A 13,620-nucleotide genomic window follows, 5' to 3' on the forward strand; every position below is an offset into this window, starting at 1 on the left:
GGTAGACACAATCTGTAAGTACAGAAATGTAGCCCTGAGGGACAGCTAAGAGGGGAAACCTTTTGAGCAAAGAGTCTTGGCAGGAGAGGCAGGCTGGGAACAGTGAACAGAGGAGCTGTCCACTGCTGTTTGATTCTGACTTTGGATATTCCTTGTAAATAAACCATAGTGCATCAAAGTAAATACCAGACCCTATAGTCAATTTCTGCTAGCAACCAGAACACCTGTAGGGCCGCAAACATTGACTAGCTACTTGGGGAGACAATAAAATAGTACAAAATATCAAACATCAAAAGGACATTTCTAGCCACAAAAGAATTTCAGGACTGAGCCATTTGTAGCATTTCTCTAACAGTAGAAAATAAAACCCCTCTGATTTAAACCATCTCAGGAGTTCCACAGAGGTATGGAGCCCAGTATGGCCAAACTGGCCCTTTAAAGGGGGGTATCTCCTTTAACTCAGCTTCTGCAGAGTTTCTTTGATCCAGGAGATGGATTTGGAGATTCTCATGTATATGCTGTGGTGCCTGTCCGGATCTTCATTGCAGATGATGCCCTGGACCACCCCATCACACACCAGGGGCCCGCCAGAATCTCCCTACCAATAAGGAGAATAACATCAGTGACTGACATTACCCAGCCTGGCTTGTCCCAAGAGATCTCAGATTGCATGTGGGACAGGTGTTCTCTGCAGCTGAAGGCCCAGGCCTTGCCACTAAACAGAATCAGCCTGAAAATGGATGGGCAGAGAGAGAAATCTAGAGCTGGGAAGATGATGTACCTGTGGGAAAGGCAGTGTCTGACTCAAGTAGGCAAGGTACTGGAGTCCCAAGCTGGCAGGGAAACGGCTTAGAGGTAGTCCCATCATATGAGTTGGCAGTTCCCAAGGGGTTTTCTGTGATCCAACCCAGCACAGGTTGTTCTTAACCAATCAAGAAATCCTCTACTTGCCTTGAGGGATCTGAGCCCTACTGAACAGAACAACCTTGTAGGCAATTGACATGGAACAGTGCTAGGGCTCAGCTGTCGTACTAGAGAATGATCCTGCTACATTCACTTACAATCATCAGCCATCAATTCTTTCCTGTCTCTACAATGTTCCTCATACTGCACATCATTAATTCTCCGAGCACTAACGATGCCCTTTGCCTTAAGGCGCTCTGTGAGTGTGGTCCCTGCTAGTTCTAGTTTGGGCGGGGGGGGGGGCGAGCACTAGTTTAAAGCATCAAAAGCAGTCGTCTCAAGTTATCGTTGGAGGTTCTCTTAGGCCATTAACCTAGACTGATGAAGGAGAAACAGGCACAGAGCCTGGTTTAGTTAAAATCTAAGTTATCGTTCCTTGAGGTCTCACTTGGCTGAGAACAGAGTCAACATAGAAACACCCAGATACAGAGATTAAAGAAAGATGAGGAGATACAGTCTCTGCCATGAAGTCTGACCACTTCTCCTCTTGTCCTTCCAACCCCGGAGGAGGGAAGGGGCTCTGCAGAGTTGCTCGGCCAAGCATCCGAGAACCCTTCTGGAATTCAACATTATCTGATACACTCAGCAAGCTCTCTTATCCCACATACTGACCTCTGTTTCCTGGGTCATTTGCTCCGGCAGATATAGGTGTCTTGCTACTTCCATCTCTATCCAGTAGATGGGGATGCTGCATAAAAAACTCTTTGTTCTTTTTCTTTTTTGTATGTTTCATTCACTCCAGCCACCTTATTTCTGTGTCGGCCCAGCCAAGGCATCTGGGATTCCCCCGCTTTAAACAATGTATTTTAATATTGCAAAGTTACACTCACGATAGGGCTTTGGACCTTTCCATGTGTGTTTTGTGTTTTCCTTCTGTCGTGCAGTTCAACAATTCAGAGATTCCAAGATCATTGTGATCATCTTGTGTGACCTCCTGTAGATCACAGAGAACATCCTCCAGATAATTCCTTTTGATCTACAGCAGATCTTTTAAAAAATGCAATCTTCATTAAAAATTACCAGTAATGGAGAATCCACCATTACTCTGTTAAAAATTCATACCATGAAACAATCTTTAGAAAGAAAAACAAACAAAATCCTTTATAGTCCCTCTGAATTTGAAAATAATTGATTTTGACTTTCTCAGTATAAGGTGAGTTTTCCAATCTTTCGATCATTCTCGTGTCTCTTTTCTAGCCCTTTCTAATTTATCAATGTCTTTCTTGAACCATGGACACCAGAATTAGATGACAGGTCACCCTGAATAGGACGCCAGTCGGTTGGTCAGTCTTTTGGGGTCTCTTTAGCCAACCAAAAGGTGAAAGAGGAAGTCCATCCTTATGTAGGTGCATTAGATGGTCTCTGTGTTACTCAGTCACACAACTTTAGGTAGAAATCTGCATGGGCCAGGAGAAGGGCTGTGACAATTCCACTCCACCGTTTAGTGTCCTCATATTCTCCCCTTGGCTTTTCCAGCAACATCTTTGTCTACCTGGGAGTCCAAGACTTCATGAAACCAGGAGAGAACTGGCAGCGGATCCGGGCCCGTCACGGGGTCCAGCACCCTGACTTCAACAATGAAGATTTTTCACAATGACATCATGCTGCTGAAGGTACTGCCCCCAGTGACCTCACACTGCCAGTGTACTGCTTCCATCGCGTTACCGTGCCCACAGTGACCTCACACTCACTCCCTGGACACACATTCATGCTCTGGCTGAGTGGTGCTGCCCCACAGCAGCTCCGATCCCTGTACTGTTCCAGGTCCATTCTCTCTCTCTCTCTCTCTCTCTCTCTCTCTCTCTCTTGCCCATGGCAGCTGTCACACAGCGCGGCACTGATGGACTGGGTGGTGCCCATCCCCCTGCAAGAGACCGATCACCATGTCAGCACAGTCTCTGAGTGCAGCATGGCTGGGTGGGGTCAGACCGGAGTGAACACCACCACTGACAGGCTGCAGGAGGCAGAGCAGGAGGTGGTGTTGCACGGCCTGTGCAAAGAGTGGTACTGTCATTATTACCCACCACTATGCTGTGTGTTGGTAGCCCAGACGTTAAGAAATCACCATTTCAGGTAAATATTCCACACACACACACACACACCCAGAGACAGTGGAGGTGCAGCAAGCTTCTCCAGGCAAGGAGCTGGTGGAAACCTATATGCCCATACCCGCCTTTCTCCACTGCCCCAGAAGGGGAGTTCATGATTCATCATGGAAGACACAGCCCAGGTAGGGAGCCAAGCCCCTAAGACGTCTCCAGGGATATATCTCCAGTATAGTGTCCTTGTGCAAGGTGCTGGTGGAAACAGGCTTAAATTTAACATGGGCTCATGCACTTAGGGACAAGTTACAAGAATTGCTCTTCTGAGACAGGGGCTCATCAGCTGGAAGCAACAGAGAGGGAGGGAATCCTGGGTGTGTCGGTCAATTGCAGGATGACTATGGGCCACCATCAGGCGATGGCCGGGAAAAAGGCAAATGTGATCCTGGGATGTAGCAGCCGAGGTGTCTCCAGTAGAGAGGGAGGGTTTAATGCCAGTGGAGAAGGCTCTGGGGAGAGCTCAGCTGGAATCTGGTGCCCAACTCTGGGCAGCCCTGTCCGAGTGAAAGCAGCTGCCGAGAAGGGCTGGTGGGATAATCAGGAATGGAGAGTCGGTCTGAGAAGAGGAGAATAAAATACCTGGGCAAATTAGCCTAAAACACAGGCTGAGCGGCGTCTGATTGCTCTACAGATACATTGGGATGGGGGAAACACAAAGGAGCGAGATGACCATTGAAGCTAAAGGACAAATCAGGGGTGGGAATCAATGGAGGCTGGAGGTGAGGAGAAGTTTCTAACCATCAGAGGGGAAGGTTCTGTAACAATCCCCAAAAGGAGGGAACAGTTAGGGAGAACAGCCTAACCAGGATGCCAATGGAGCTTGATAAGTTTATCGATAGGATGATACAATGGGGCTGTCTGGGATAGCGGGGACTTGACTCCATGACACAGTCCTGTGTTCCCATAAGGTCATGAGGCACCTGAAATACAACTCCCATTATGCATCATGATTAGACATTTTTGGGCTTCAATTTTTTAGCAAAATGTTCCAGGAAAAATGCAGATGAAAAGCCCCCCACATCCTCCCAGCATCCCCACCAAGTGTTCCCACCCTCTCTAGTCTTCACCATCACCTGGGGTTCTTCTACCAGTGAACTCAAACCTGAGGCTACTCAACAGTCAGTACCCTGGGTGAAATCCTAGCCCCATGGATGTGGATGGGAGCTTTGCCATTGATGTCCATAGGGCCAGGATGGCATTGGAGCCGAGGGAGAATCAATGTTCCTATCTAACAGGAAATGGCAACATTTCAATCTTTGTTTTCCAAGAAAAGTTGACAGAGTGGAAATTCCAAAAGGAGAAATGTTGACTCAGAAATGTTGAAATGTTTCATTGCAACATTTTCAATCAAAATGCAATATGCTGAGATGTGAACAGACTGAAATGCTTCCTTCCATGTGAACAAACTGGAGATAGTTCAGAGGAAAGAAACAACCATAAAAAATGATCTGAGGTTTAGAACAGCTGGCCTAGGAGGAAAGGCTGAAAGAGTTGGGCATGGTTAGGGTGGAGAAGATGAGGCAGGAGTGGGGAATGTGATAACCATCTTCAAATATGTTAAGGGCTTCTAAAAAAAGGAGAATGATCAAATGTTCTCCATGTCCACTGAAGATGGGGGAAGACGTAATGGGCTTAATCTGCATTAAGGGAGATTCATGTTGGATATCAGAAAAAACTCTCTAACTCTGAGGGTCCTTAAGCTCTGGAGCAGGTTAACTGAGGAAGTTAAGGAATTCCTGTCATTGGAGATTTTTAAGACCAGGTTGGACAAACACCTGTCAGGGATGGTCTAGGTTTATTTGGTCTGGCTTCCAAGTGGATGGTTAGACTAGATGGATCTCGAGGTTCCTTCCAGCCCAACAGTTCTATGAATCTAGGATTTTGGTTGTTGAGCTCGCCCAAAGTGCTTCATTTCAAGCCAGTTCAACATTAAAGTGCAGTTCCTTATCAGCGCATTGCCTTCTAGGAGCTTAGTTCAGGCCTCTATTTTCCCTTACGTAGCCCCTGCCTGGCCTACATCTCCCAAAATGCACTGATTCATGGGATTCCCATGATGCCCAGAACAGCTCAGTCTCAGAGACAAATCTGAGTTGCATTACGGTAGACGATGTCCTCAAGGGAGCCAAGTGCTTAGGAGAGAATGAAGATGTGAACTACAAATCCCATGGATAGGAAAAAAACAGTTGAACATTCTGAACTGATTCCTAACTATGGAATGTTCTGATTTGTGTGGAACTGACACAAAATGATGCAAAAATGGAAAATTTCAGTGTAGCAACTGCCTTTTCCACGGCTACAAGCTTTAGATTTCTCTCTCTGCCAATCCATTTCCATGCCGGTTCTGTTTGGTGGAAAGGGCTTGGCCTTAAGCTGCAGAGAACACTTGTCCTGTTGGACAGACTGTCCCGGGAAATGTCAGTCACTGATGTTATTCTCCGTATTGGCAGAGTGATTCCGGAGGGCCCCTGATGTGCGAAGGGCTGATCCAGGGCATCATCTCCAATGGAGATCTGGATGGGCAATCCCCCAGCATTTACGTGAGAATCTCCAAATTCATCCCCTGGATCAATGAAACTCTGCAGAAGCTGAACTAAAGCCTGTGTGGAACCCTGAAATGCTTTAGGTCAGAGTATATGTTTCTCTTGTTAGAGAAATGCTACCAATGGCTCAATCCTGAAATCTATTTGTGGCTAGAAACACCCTGTCAATCTTTGAAATTTTGTTCCATTCTATTGTCTCCCCAAGTGGCTAGTCAATGTTTGGGACCCTGAGGGCAGAAACTGATGGAATCTGTTATTTCCTTTGAGCATTCTGGTTTATTTACAAGGAATATCCTGGTTCCCTGAACACAGTCAGCATCAAACAGTAGCAGACAGCTCATCTGTTCACTGTCCCAAGCCTTCCTCTCCAGAAAAGACTTTGTGCTCAAAAAAACTACTTCTCTTAGCTGTTTCTCAGGGTCACATTCCTGGGCTTTCAAGTTATGTCTGCCTGACTTTTTACTCTCTGTCTGTCACTCTTCTGCCCCCACCTCTCTCTCTCTATTATATCTGTCCGATCCACATACCCCATTACCCAGAATAATATTTGGTGACAACCTTGCCTCCTGATTCATTAGAATCCCCACATGTGCACAGGGTTTTACATCAGCCTAGGGGATACTGAAGAAGGGTAGATTTTTCTCTGTTGAATTCTATATGCTCTCTACAAATGCTGAATATTTTTATATCTATTGCAGTTTTCAAGGGTTTTCTGCCATCAACATTCCTAGCTGCAGTGTGTCATTGGTGTCTTATAAACTTTCTTTCACCCAACCAGAGAGCAGGAATAGGACCATGTGGTTTTGATGGCCAACCTATCACCACAAAGCATGGCTAGCTAAATTAAACAGCACATGGCAATAGGACACTGAAATTGTTGTGTAAAAAAAAAATGAAATTTTGAATGTTTTGTTTCACGCATTTTGAGCCAGAACCAACTTTTATTTATTTTCAGTTTTTTCTTTTCTTTTTCCCACAAATATTTAATTATTTATTATTATTCTGACACTGACTGAAGCTTGGAAAAACCCAAAGGAAGGGAACCTGGAAAGCATTGCTATAAGAACATAAGAATGGCCATACTGGGTCAGACCAAAGGTCCATCAAGCCCAGTATCCTGTCCTCTGACAGTGGCTAATGGCAGGTGCCCCAAAGGGAATGAACAGACAGGTTATCATCAAGTGATCCATGCCCTGTCACCCAATCGCAGCTTCTGGCAAACACAGGCTAGGGACACCGTTCCTGCCTATCCTGGCTAATAGCCATTGATGGACCTATCTTCCATGAATCTATCTAGTTCCCTTTTGCACCATGTTATATTATTGGCCTTCACAACTCCCTCTGGCAAGGAGTTCCAGAAGTTGACAGTGCTTTGCATGAAAAAATACTTTCTTGTGTTTGTTTTAAACCTGCTACCTATTAATTTAATTTGGTGGCCCCTTGTTCTTGGGTTATGAGAAGGAGTAAATAACACGTCCTTATTTACTTTCTCTAGACCACTCATGATTTTATAGACCTCTATCATATCCCCCCTTAGTTGCCTCTTTTCCAAGCTGAAAAGTCCCAGTTATATTAATCTCTCCTCATACAGAAGCCGTTTTATACTTAGTCAGTTTTGTTGCCCCTCTCTGAACCTTTTCCAATTCCAATAGATCTTTTTTGAGATGGGGCGACCACATCTGCACGCAGTATTCAAGGTGTGGGCATATCATGGATTTATAGATAAGCAATATGATATTTTCTGTCCTATTATCTAGCCCTGTTTGCTTTTTTGACTGCTGCTGCACATTGGGAGAATGATTTCAGAGAACTATCCACAATGACTCCAAGCAGGGTCAGTGTAACCACTAGGTGAACTAGGCAGCCACCTAGGGCGCCTAGTGGTTGGGGGTGCCTAAAAGCCCGTTCAGGCGAGAAGGTGGAGCAGAGGTGAGCTGGGGTGGGGAGCGCGGGGAGGGCCGCCCACAGTAACGAGGGGGAGGGCGCAGAGGGGAACTGCTCCCCGTCCCAGATCACCTCCACTCTGCCTCCTCTGCTGAGCACACAGCCCCCACTCTAATTCTTCTTCTATCGGCACGTCAAGCCTGGGAGAGGAGGAGAATTAGAGTGACACCAGCGTGCTCAGTGGAGGAGGCAGAGCCGAGGTGAGCTGGGGCAGGATCCCTAGGCAGAGTTAGCTGTCACATGGGGGGTGGGATTAGCTTCCATGTGGGGAGGGGGCTTCCTGGGTGGGGTTAGCTGCCACGGAGGGGATCAGGGTTAGCTGCCATGAAGGGGGGCTCCCCAGGTGGGGTTAGCTGCCACGGGAGGAGGGGGGCTCTCCGGGCAGGGTTAGCTGCTGTGGAGGGGGGGGGTCCTTGGGCGGGGTTAGCTGCAGAGGGGGATAGCTGCTGGGGGCTGCTCCCCAAGTGTGGGGGGTGGGCTGGGTTAGCTGCCGTGGCGGGCAAGGTTAGCTGCCGCAGGGCGGGTGGCGGCAGCGGGTGGGTTAGCCTGGGGAGTGGGGGTGGTGCAAGGTGGAAGTTTTGCCTAGGGTGCGAAACTTGCTTGCACTGGCCCTGACTCCAAGATCTCTTTCTTGAGTGGTAACAGCTAATTTAGACCCCCTCATTGTGTATGTATAGTTAGGATAATGTTTTCCAATGTGCATTATTTTGCATTTATCAACATTAAATTTCATCTGCCATTTTGTTGCCCAGTCATCCAGTTTTGTGAGTTCCTTTTGTAGCTGTTTACAGTCTGCCTGGGACTTAAATATCGTGAGTAGTTTTGTATCATCTGCTAATTTTGCTACCTCACTGTTTACCCCAGGGATTTTCAAACAGGGTCACTGCTTGTGAAGAGAAAGCCCCTGATGGGCCAGGCTGGTGTGTTTACCTGCCTCATCTGCAGGTCGGGCCGACCGCAGCTCCCACTGGCCATGGATTGCTGCTCCGGGCCAATGGGAGCTGCGATGGGCCGGACCTGTGGATGGGGCAGGTAAACACACCGGCCCGGCCCGGCAGGGGATTTCCCTACACAAGCGGCAACCCCTGTTTGAGAAACCCTGGTTTGCCTCTTTTTCCAGATAGTTTATCAATATATTAAAAAGGACTGGGCCCAGTACAGATCCCTGAGGAACACCACTATTTACCTCTCTCCATTCTGAAAACTGACCATTTATTCCTACCTTTTGTTTCCTGTCTTTTAACCAGTTACCAATCCATGAGAGAACCATCCCTCTTATCCCATGGCAGTTTATTTTGCTTAAGAGCCTTTGGTGAGGGACCTTGTCAATGGCTTTCTGAAAATCTAAGTACACTATATCCACCGGATCTCCTTTGTCCACATGCTTATTGACCCTCTCAAAGAATTCCAGTCGATTGGTGAGGCATGATTTCACTTTACAAAAACCATGTCGATTATTTCCCAACAAATTATGTTCATCTATGTGTCTGACAATTTTGTTCTTTACAATAGTTTCATCCAATTTGCCCGGTACTGAAGTCAGGCTTACTAGCCTGTAGTTGCCAGGGTCACCTCTGGAGCCCTTTTTAAAAATTGGTGTCACATTAGCTATCCTCCAGTCATCTGATACAGAAGCTGATTTAAACGATAAGTTACAGATAACAGTTAAAAGAACAGGAGTACTTAAGGTGCCACAAGTACTCCTGTTCTTTTTGCGGATACAGTCTATCGGATGCTACTCTGAAAAATGACAGTTAGTAGTCCTGCAATTTCACATTTGAGTTCCTTCAGAACACTTGGCTGAATACCATCAGGTCCTGGAGACTTATTACTGTTTAGTTTATCAATTTGTTCCAAAACCTCCTCTAATGAAAGCTCAATTTGGGACAGTTCCTCAGATCTGTCACCCAAAAAGAATGGCTCAGGTTTGCGAATCTCCCTCCCATCCTCAAGAGTGAAGACCAATGGGAAGAATTCATTTAGTTTCTCCGCAATGGCCTTATCATCTTTGAGATACATTAGGACAAAAAAAGAATTTTGTATTTCCAACTATTTGGAAAATATCAAAAAGTGATGCAAGTTTGAAAAAGAAATGTCATTGGAGGGGGAAAAAAGCCTTTTTTTTACAATAAAAACAGTCTTGTTTGAACAATTTGCTCTACCTTTTCCAATACTGGCCTGCAGATAGGATGTTGCATGTGTGAATGATCCAGGGCTGGGGCAGGATAATGGGCGGTGGGCAGCATGCAAGTATGCTGGGTTGAGCCATAAACCAATAAATTAGACCATCTAAGCTTGGATCCTCAGAGGTGTTTGAGTGCCTAACTCCCATTGAAATCAGCAGGAGCCTGAATACCTATGAGGAGCTGGGCCCCTAGCTCTTCTTATCAGGGGATCTCAAAATGCTTTACAAAGGCAGTTGGGATCATTAGCCCCAGATGGGGAAACTGAGGCATGGAGAGGGGCCATGACTTCTCCAAGGTCATCCAGCAGCAGAGCTAGAACAGAACTCAGCCATCCTGAGGTGCAGGTGACCACTAGGCCACACTGCTTTCCCACAACTCATTAGCACCTCAGTCAGGCAGTCTCAGGCAGCCCCTCCACCATACTGCTTGTTAATTTCACTTCCTGTCTCATATCATCTGCAATCAGTACAGACCTGACATAAATGTCTCCAGCCTTGAATTCCGGCTTGACTTATGGTATCTGGGGCAGGCGTTGGGTCCACAAAGGCAGGGCAAGTCTCTGGTTACAGGTTGTGGGACTGTAACCCATACAGAGCTGGAATTATGACCAGCCCCACCCTGACACCCAAATCCAGTGGCTGAGGAGCAGATACAGACAGAATCGACCTGTGTGTTTCCACCCTCCCCTCCATCTGGCTCTCTCTGTCTGGTAACAGGGGCAGTGATGGCCAGTGCTCCCCAGGACCGGGAGATGCCGTGTTGCTGATCCCTGTCTGGCTAAGGGCCAGATTTCTCTATGCCAGAGGCATGAAAGAGATTCCCAAAGCTGCTCTCAGATGCCCTGGGTCCCTCCACTCTGATCCTCTGCAACAAGACAGTCACATTCCTTGAACAGATTCATCCATTCCCAACCCCAGAAGGGGCCATGGTGCTCATCTCATCTGACCCTGAGTATCCCTGGTCCTGAGATGTCCCTGAGTTTATCTCAGTTCGAACTGGAGCCGAGCTGTTAGAGAAACATCTCAGCTTGAGTTACACATAACCACGGTGGAGAATCTATCCTGGCCCTGGGCAGCAGAGTCTCCGAGCCTGACACTGCCTCAGCCACCAAAGGGATTCCAATGGCCAATTCCAAGGCAAAGTCATTCAGATCCCCTAGGCTGGGCGCTCTGGCCCGCAATGTATGCAGTGGGGAGAGGAGATGGCCTGATGGTCCCCACTGGCTGTCACCTCTTCAGCTTTACGAACAGCTCAGCGTTGACATGATATAAACCTTTTCACCCTCACAGTGTTTCCTTCTCTCTATTCAGGGCAATTCCTGTTAAACAGAGTCTCTCTCCAGCCATTTAACAAGCGCCGTGGGGTTCTCCCACTGCTTGGAAGAGGAGACCCCTAACTGCTGACAGTTACACTGTGGTTTATTGCATTGCTATGGCCCATTGACCTCAGCTGGGATCTGACCCCACTGATACCAACTAGGGATGTGAGCCACCAGGTTAGTGAGGAGGCAGGTTTAGGGACATGGGGCTTTTCCTGTCCAGGCAGTGCTGTCTCTGATCTGGCCACAGGGCGGGGGACTGGCTGGCTCAGGGGAGAGGTGAATTGGACTTGAGGCCTTTTCGCTTTAGGGGCCACCAGCTCCCATCTGGCCTCAGGGATGAGAACTGGCCGGCTCATTGGGTTGTATTTTCCCAGCCTCAGCAAGGTATGTTTGAGAGGACCTGCTATCATCAACACCTTGAAGTGCAGCGTTTCGTATCTCTGACCTCAGCCCCTCCCCCTGTCTTTCTCAGGGTGGGGGGAGACGTGAGAAGGATCAAAGGGCCGGGTTCCCATCCACAGCTGAGATAGGTTCAGGTTAACCACAGCCCCCACTACAATAGGCGGGGAGAGACTCTGATGTCTCTGGTGTTAGCAGTGAACTCACGTTCCCCAGCTCAGCACCAGATGTGCATGGAGACAGTGGCTGCAGGGCCCCAGCTGGGCACAATGGGGCATGGCCCAGCCCCAGCTGTGCCAGGCTTCAGGCACTGAGCAGCCCCAGAAGATGCCCAGCTGTGCAGACTCAGCAAGGTCTGACCCTCCTCACAGCCCTCACGGGGACTTCTCCAGTGAGCTTCATGGCAGAGAATTTTACACTGAAGTTTCCTGTTCCTCCAGCCATTTCTATAAAACCTCTGGGGCTGTGTGTGAAACACCTTCTCCTTCCCTGCTGTGGTGCAGAGGGTGTTGCTGCTACTCCTGCTCCCCGTGGTTGTTCTCCTCCCTCCAGGGCTCGAGCTTCTGAGTATGGGGGGGCCCATAGGGAGCAGAGCCTGCACATGCCTCAGTGCAAGGGCCTGAGGCTGCTTCTCCAATACAAGAATCCTGGGGGCTGTGAAAGGAGGCAGCTTCTCCTCACCATCTCCCCTGCCCCCTTGTGAGGTGCCCCAGGGCCAAGGCATCTGCGGGTCAGTGAGGTGGGGAGTAGAGGGGGAAAGTTGTTTCCGTGGGGATCCTGCCTGCATTACGGAAGATTCCCACAAATGAACTTCAGCCCCCGATCGTGGGTGTGTGACATTCCCGGAGGCCACATGCAAGGTAACAACCTCCTAGTGCTGCCAGCTAACTGCCTCACCCTTTTAGCTCAAGGGCTGTGCCCCATGGCTCTGGTTAACCACAGAGCTGGGAAGCCATTGGATCAGCACATTTGGGAGCCCACCCAATTTTTCAGCCCTGGGTGGAGACCAGCTCTTCCAGCACCAGTAGCCAGCGCAGGAGACCTCGGGCTGGCCTAACCTATTTGTGCACTTTGGGGCCATTCTGGTAGCTGGGCAGAGCTGGGAACCTCCAGAGTTTGACACTGATCTGCTGCCCCCCATTTCTAGGCTGCTGGGGGCCCTGCCAGAGGGATTGTGCTTACAGCTGATTAATGGGGCAGGTGTTGCAAGGGCAAGGTGGATCTGGAAAGATGAAAACCCCCATGGCTGGGGGGGCAGATCTGACCTGAGACATGTGAGGCAGGGTTTCAACAGAGCTCCACAACCATTGACCTCAATGGGATTCTCCAGCGAACTCAGTGTGGTGGGAGGGGAGCGCCAGTGATCTCCACCTTAGCTGAGCTGAGTAACCGATCCAGGAAGAGGGGGCAGGGAAATTGGGCTGAGGGGCTGCTCTGGGCAGCAGAGGGCAAGGATGAGGATGAGGGTAGGGATAGGACTGCGGTCCTTGGTTAAACAACACCCCAGCCTCGTGTTGTTCCAAAGCAGGTGAGTTTTACCCTCCCCGTCTCTCTGCCAGGGGAGATCATCCCGGGAAAGAAAGCCGGACGTCACTCCAGACCTTACATGGCCTTCCTGAAGATAGGGACAGATAGAGATGGAGATGGACACTGTGGAGAGGATCATGATTTCAGAGGATGTGGTGATGACAGGAGCTCATTGTAACTGCAACCTAGTGTAAGACACATGCCATCCCCCACCCCTGAGCCAGTCAGTCCCTGCCCTGGGTCTGGATCAGAGCCAGTTCCCCTAGAGAGGAAAGGTGCCATATCCCATTCCCTGACTCCCGAGAGCGGACCGGGCCACTGCTTCCCACAGTGGGAACAGCGAAATGCAGCCAGTGGGAGCTGCGAGCGGCCGTACCTATGGATGCTCAGGTAAACAAAGCATCTCGCAACCCGCCAGGGGCTTACCCTGAACAAGCCACAGCCCAAGGCTGAGAACCCCTGATGCAGATTACCTTCATTACTCTTAGAAAAATGCTCTGAATTGATTGGTCTCAAAACAGGTTGTGGGTAGGGGAAGCAGTTCGTAGCTGTTAGAATAAAACCCCTGTGTGTCTCTGGGAGTTTTTGGACTATCATGGGATTCCAGGGCAGGAATCAGATCCTCCCTATTAAACCCT

The 13,620-nt window shown here is 48.7% G+C and overlaps 1 pseudogene; it reads left to right on the top strand.

Moving 5' to 3' along the window:
- The first annotated feature begins 670 nt into the window (after nt 1-670).
- Nucleotides 671-5,659, top strand: LOC115638363 (annotated as a pseudogene).
- Nucleotides 5,660-13,620: the final 7,961 nt, after the last annotated feature.

Source organism: Gopherus evgoodei, chromosome 21 (genome assembly GCF_007399415.2).
Source record: "Gopherus evgoodei ecotype Sinaloan lineage chromosome 21, rGopEvg1_v1.p, whole genome shotgun sequence".
NCBI classification, from domain to species: domain Eukaryota; kingdom Metazoa; phylum Chordata; order Testudines; family Testudinidae; genus Gopherus; species Gopherus evgoodei.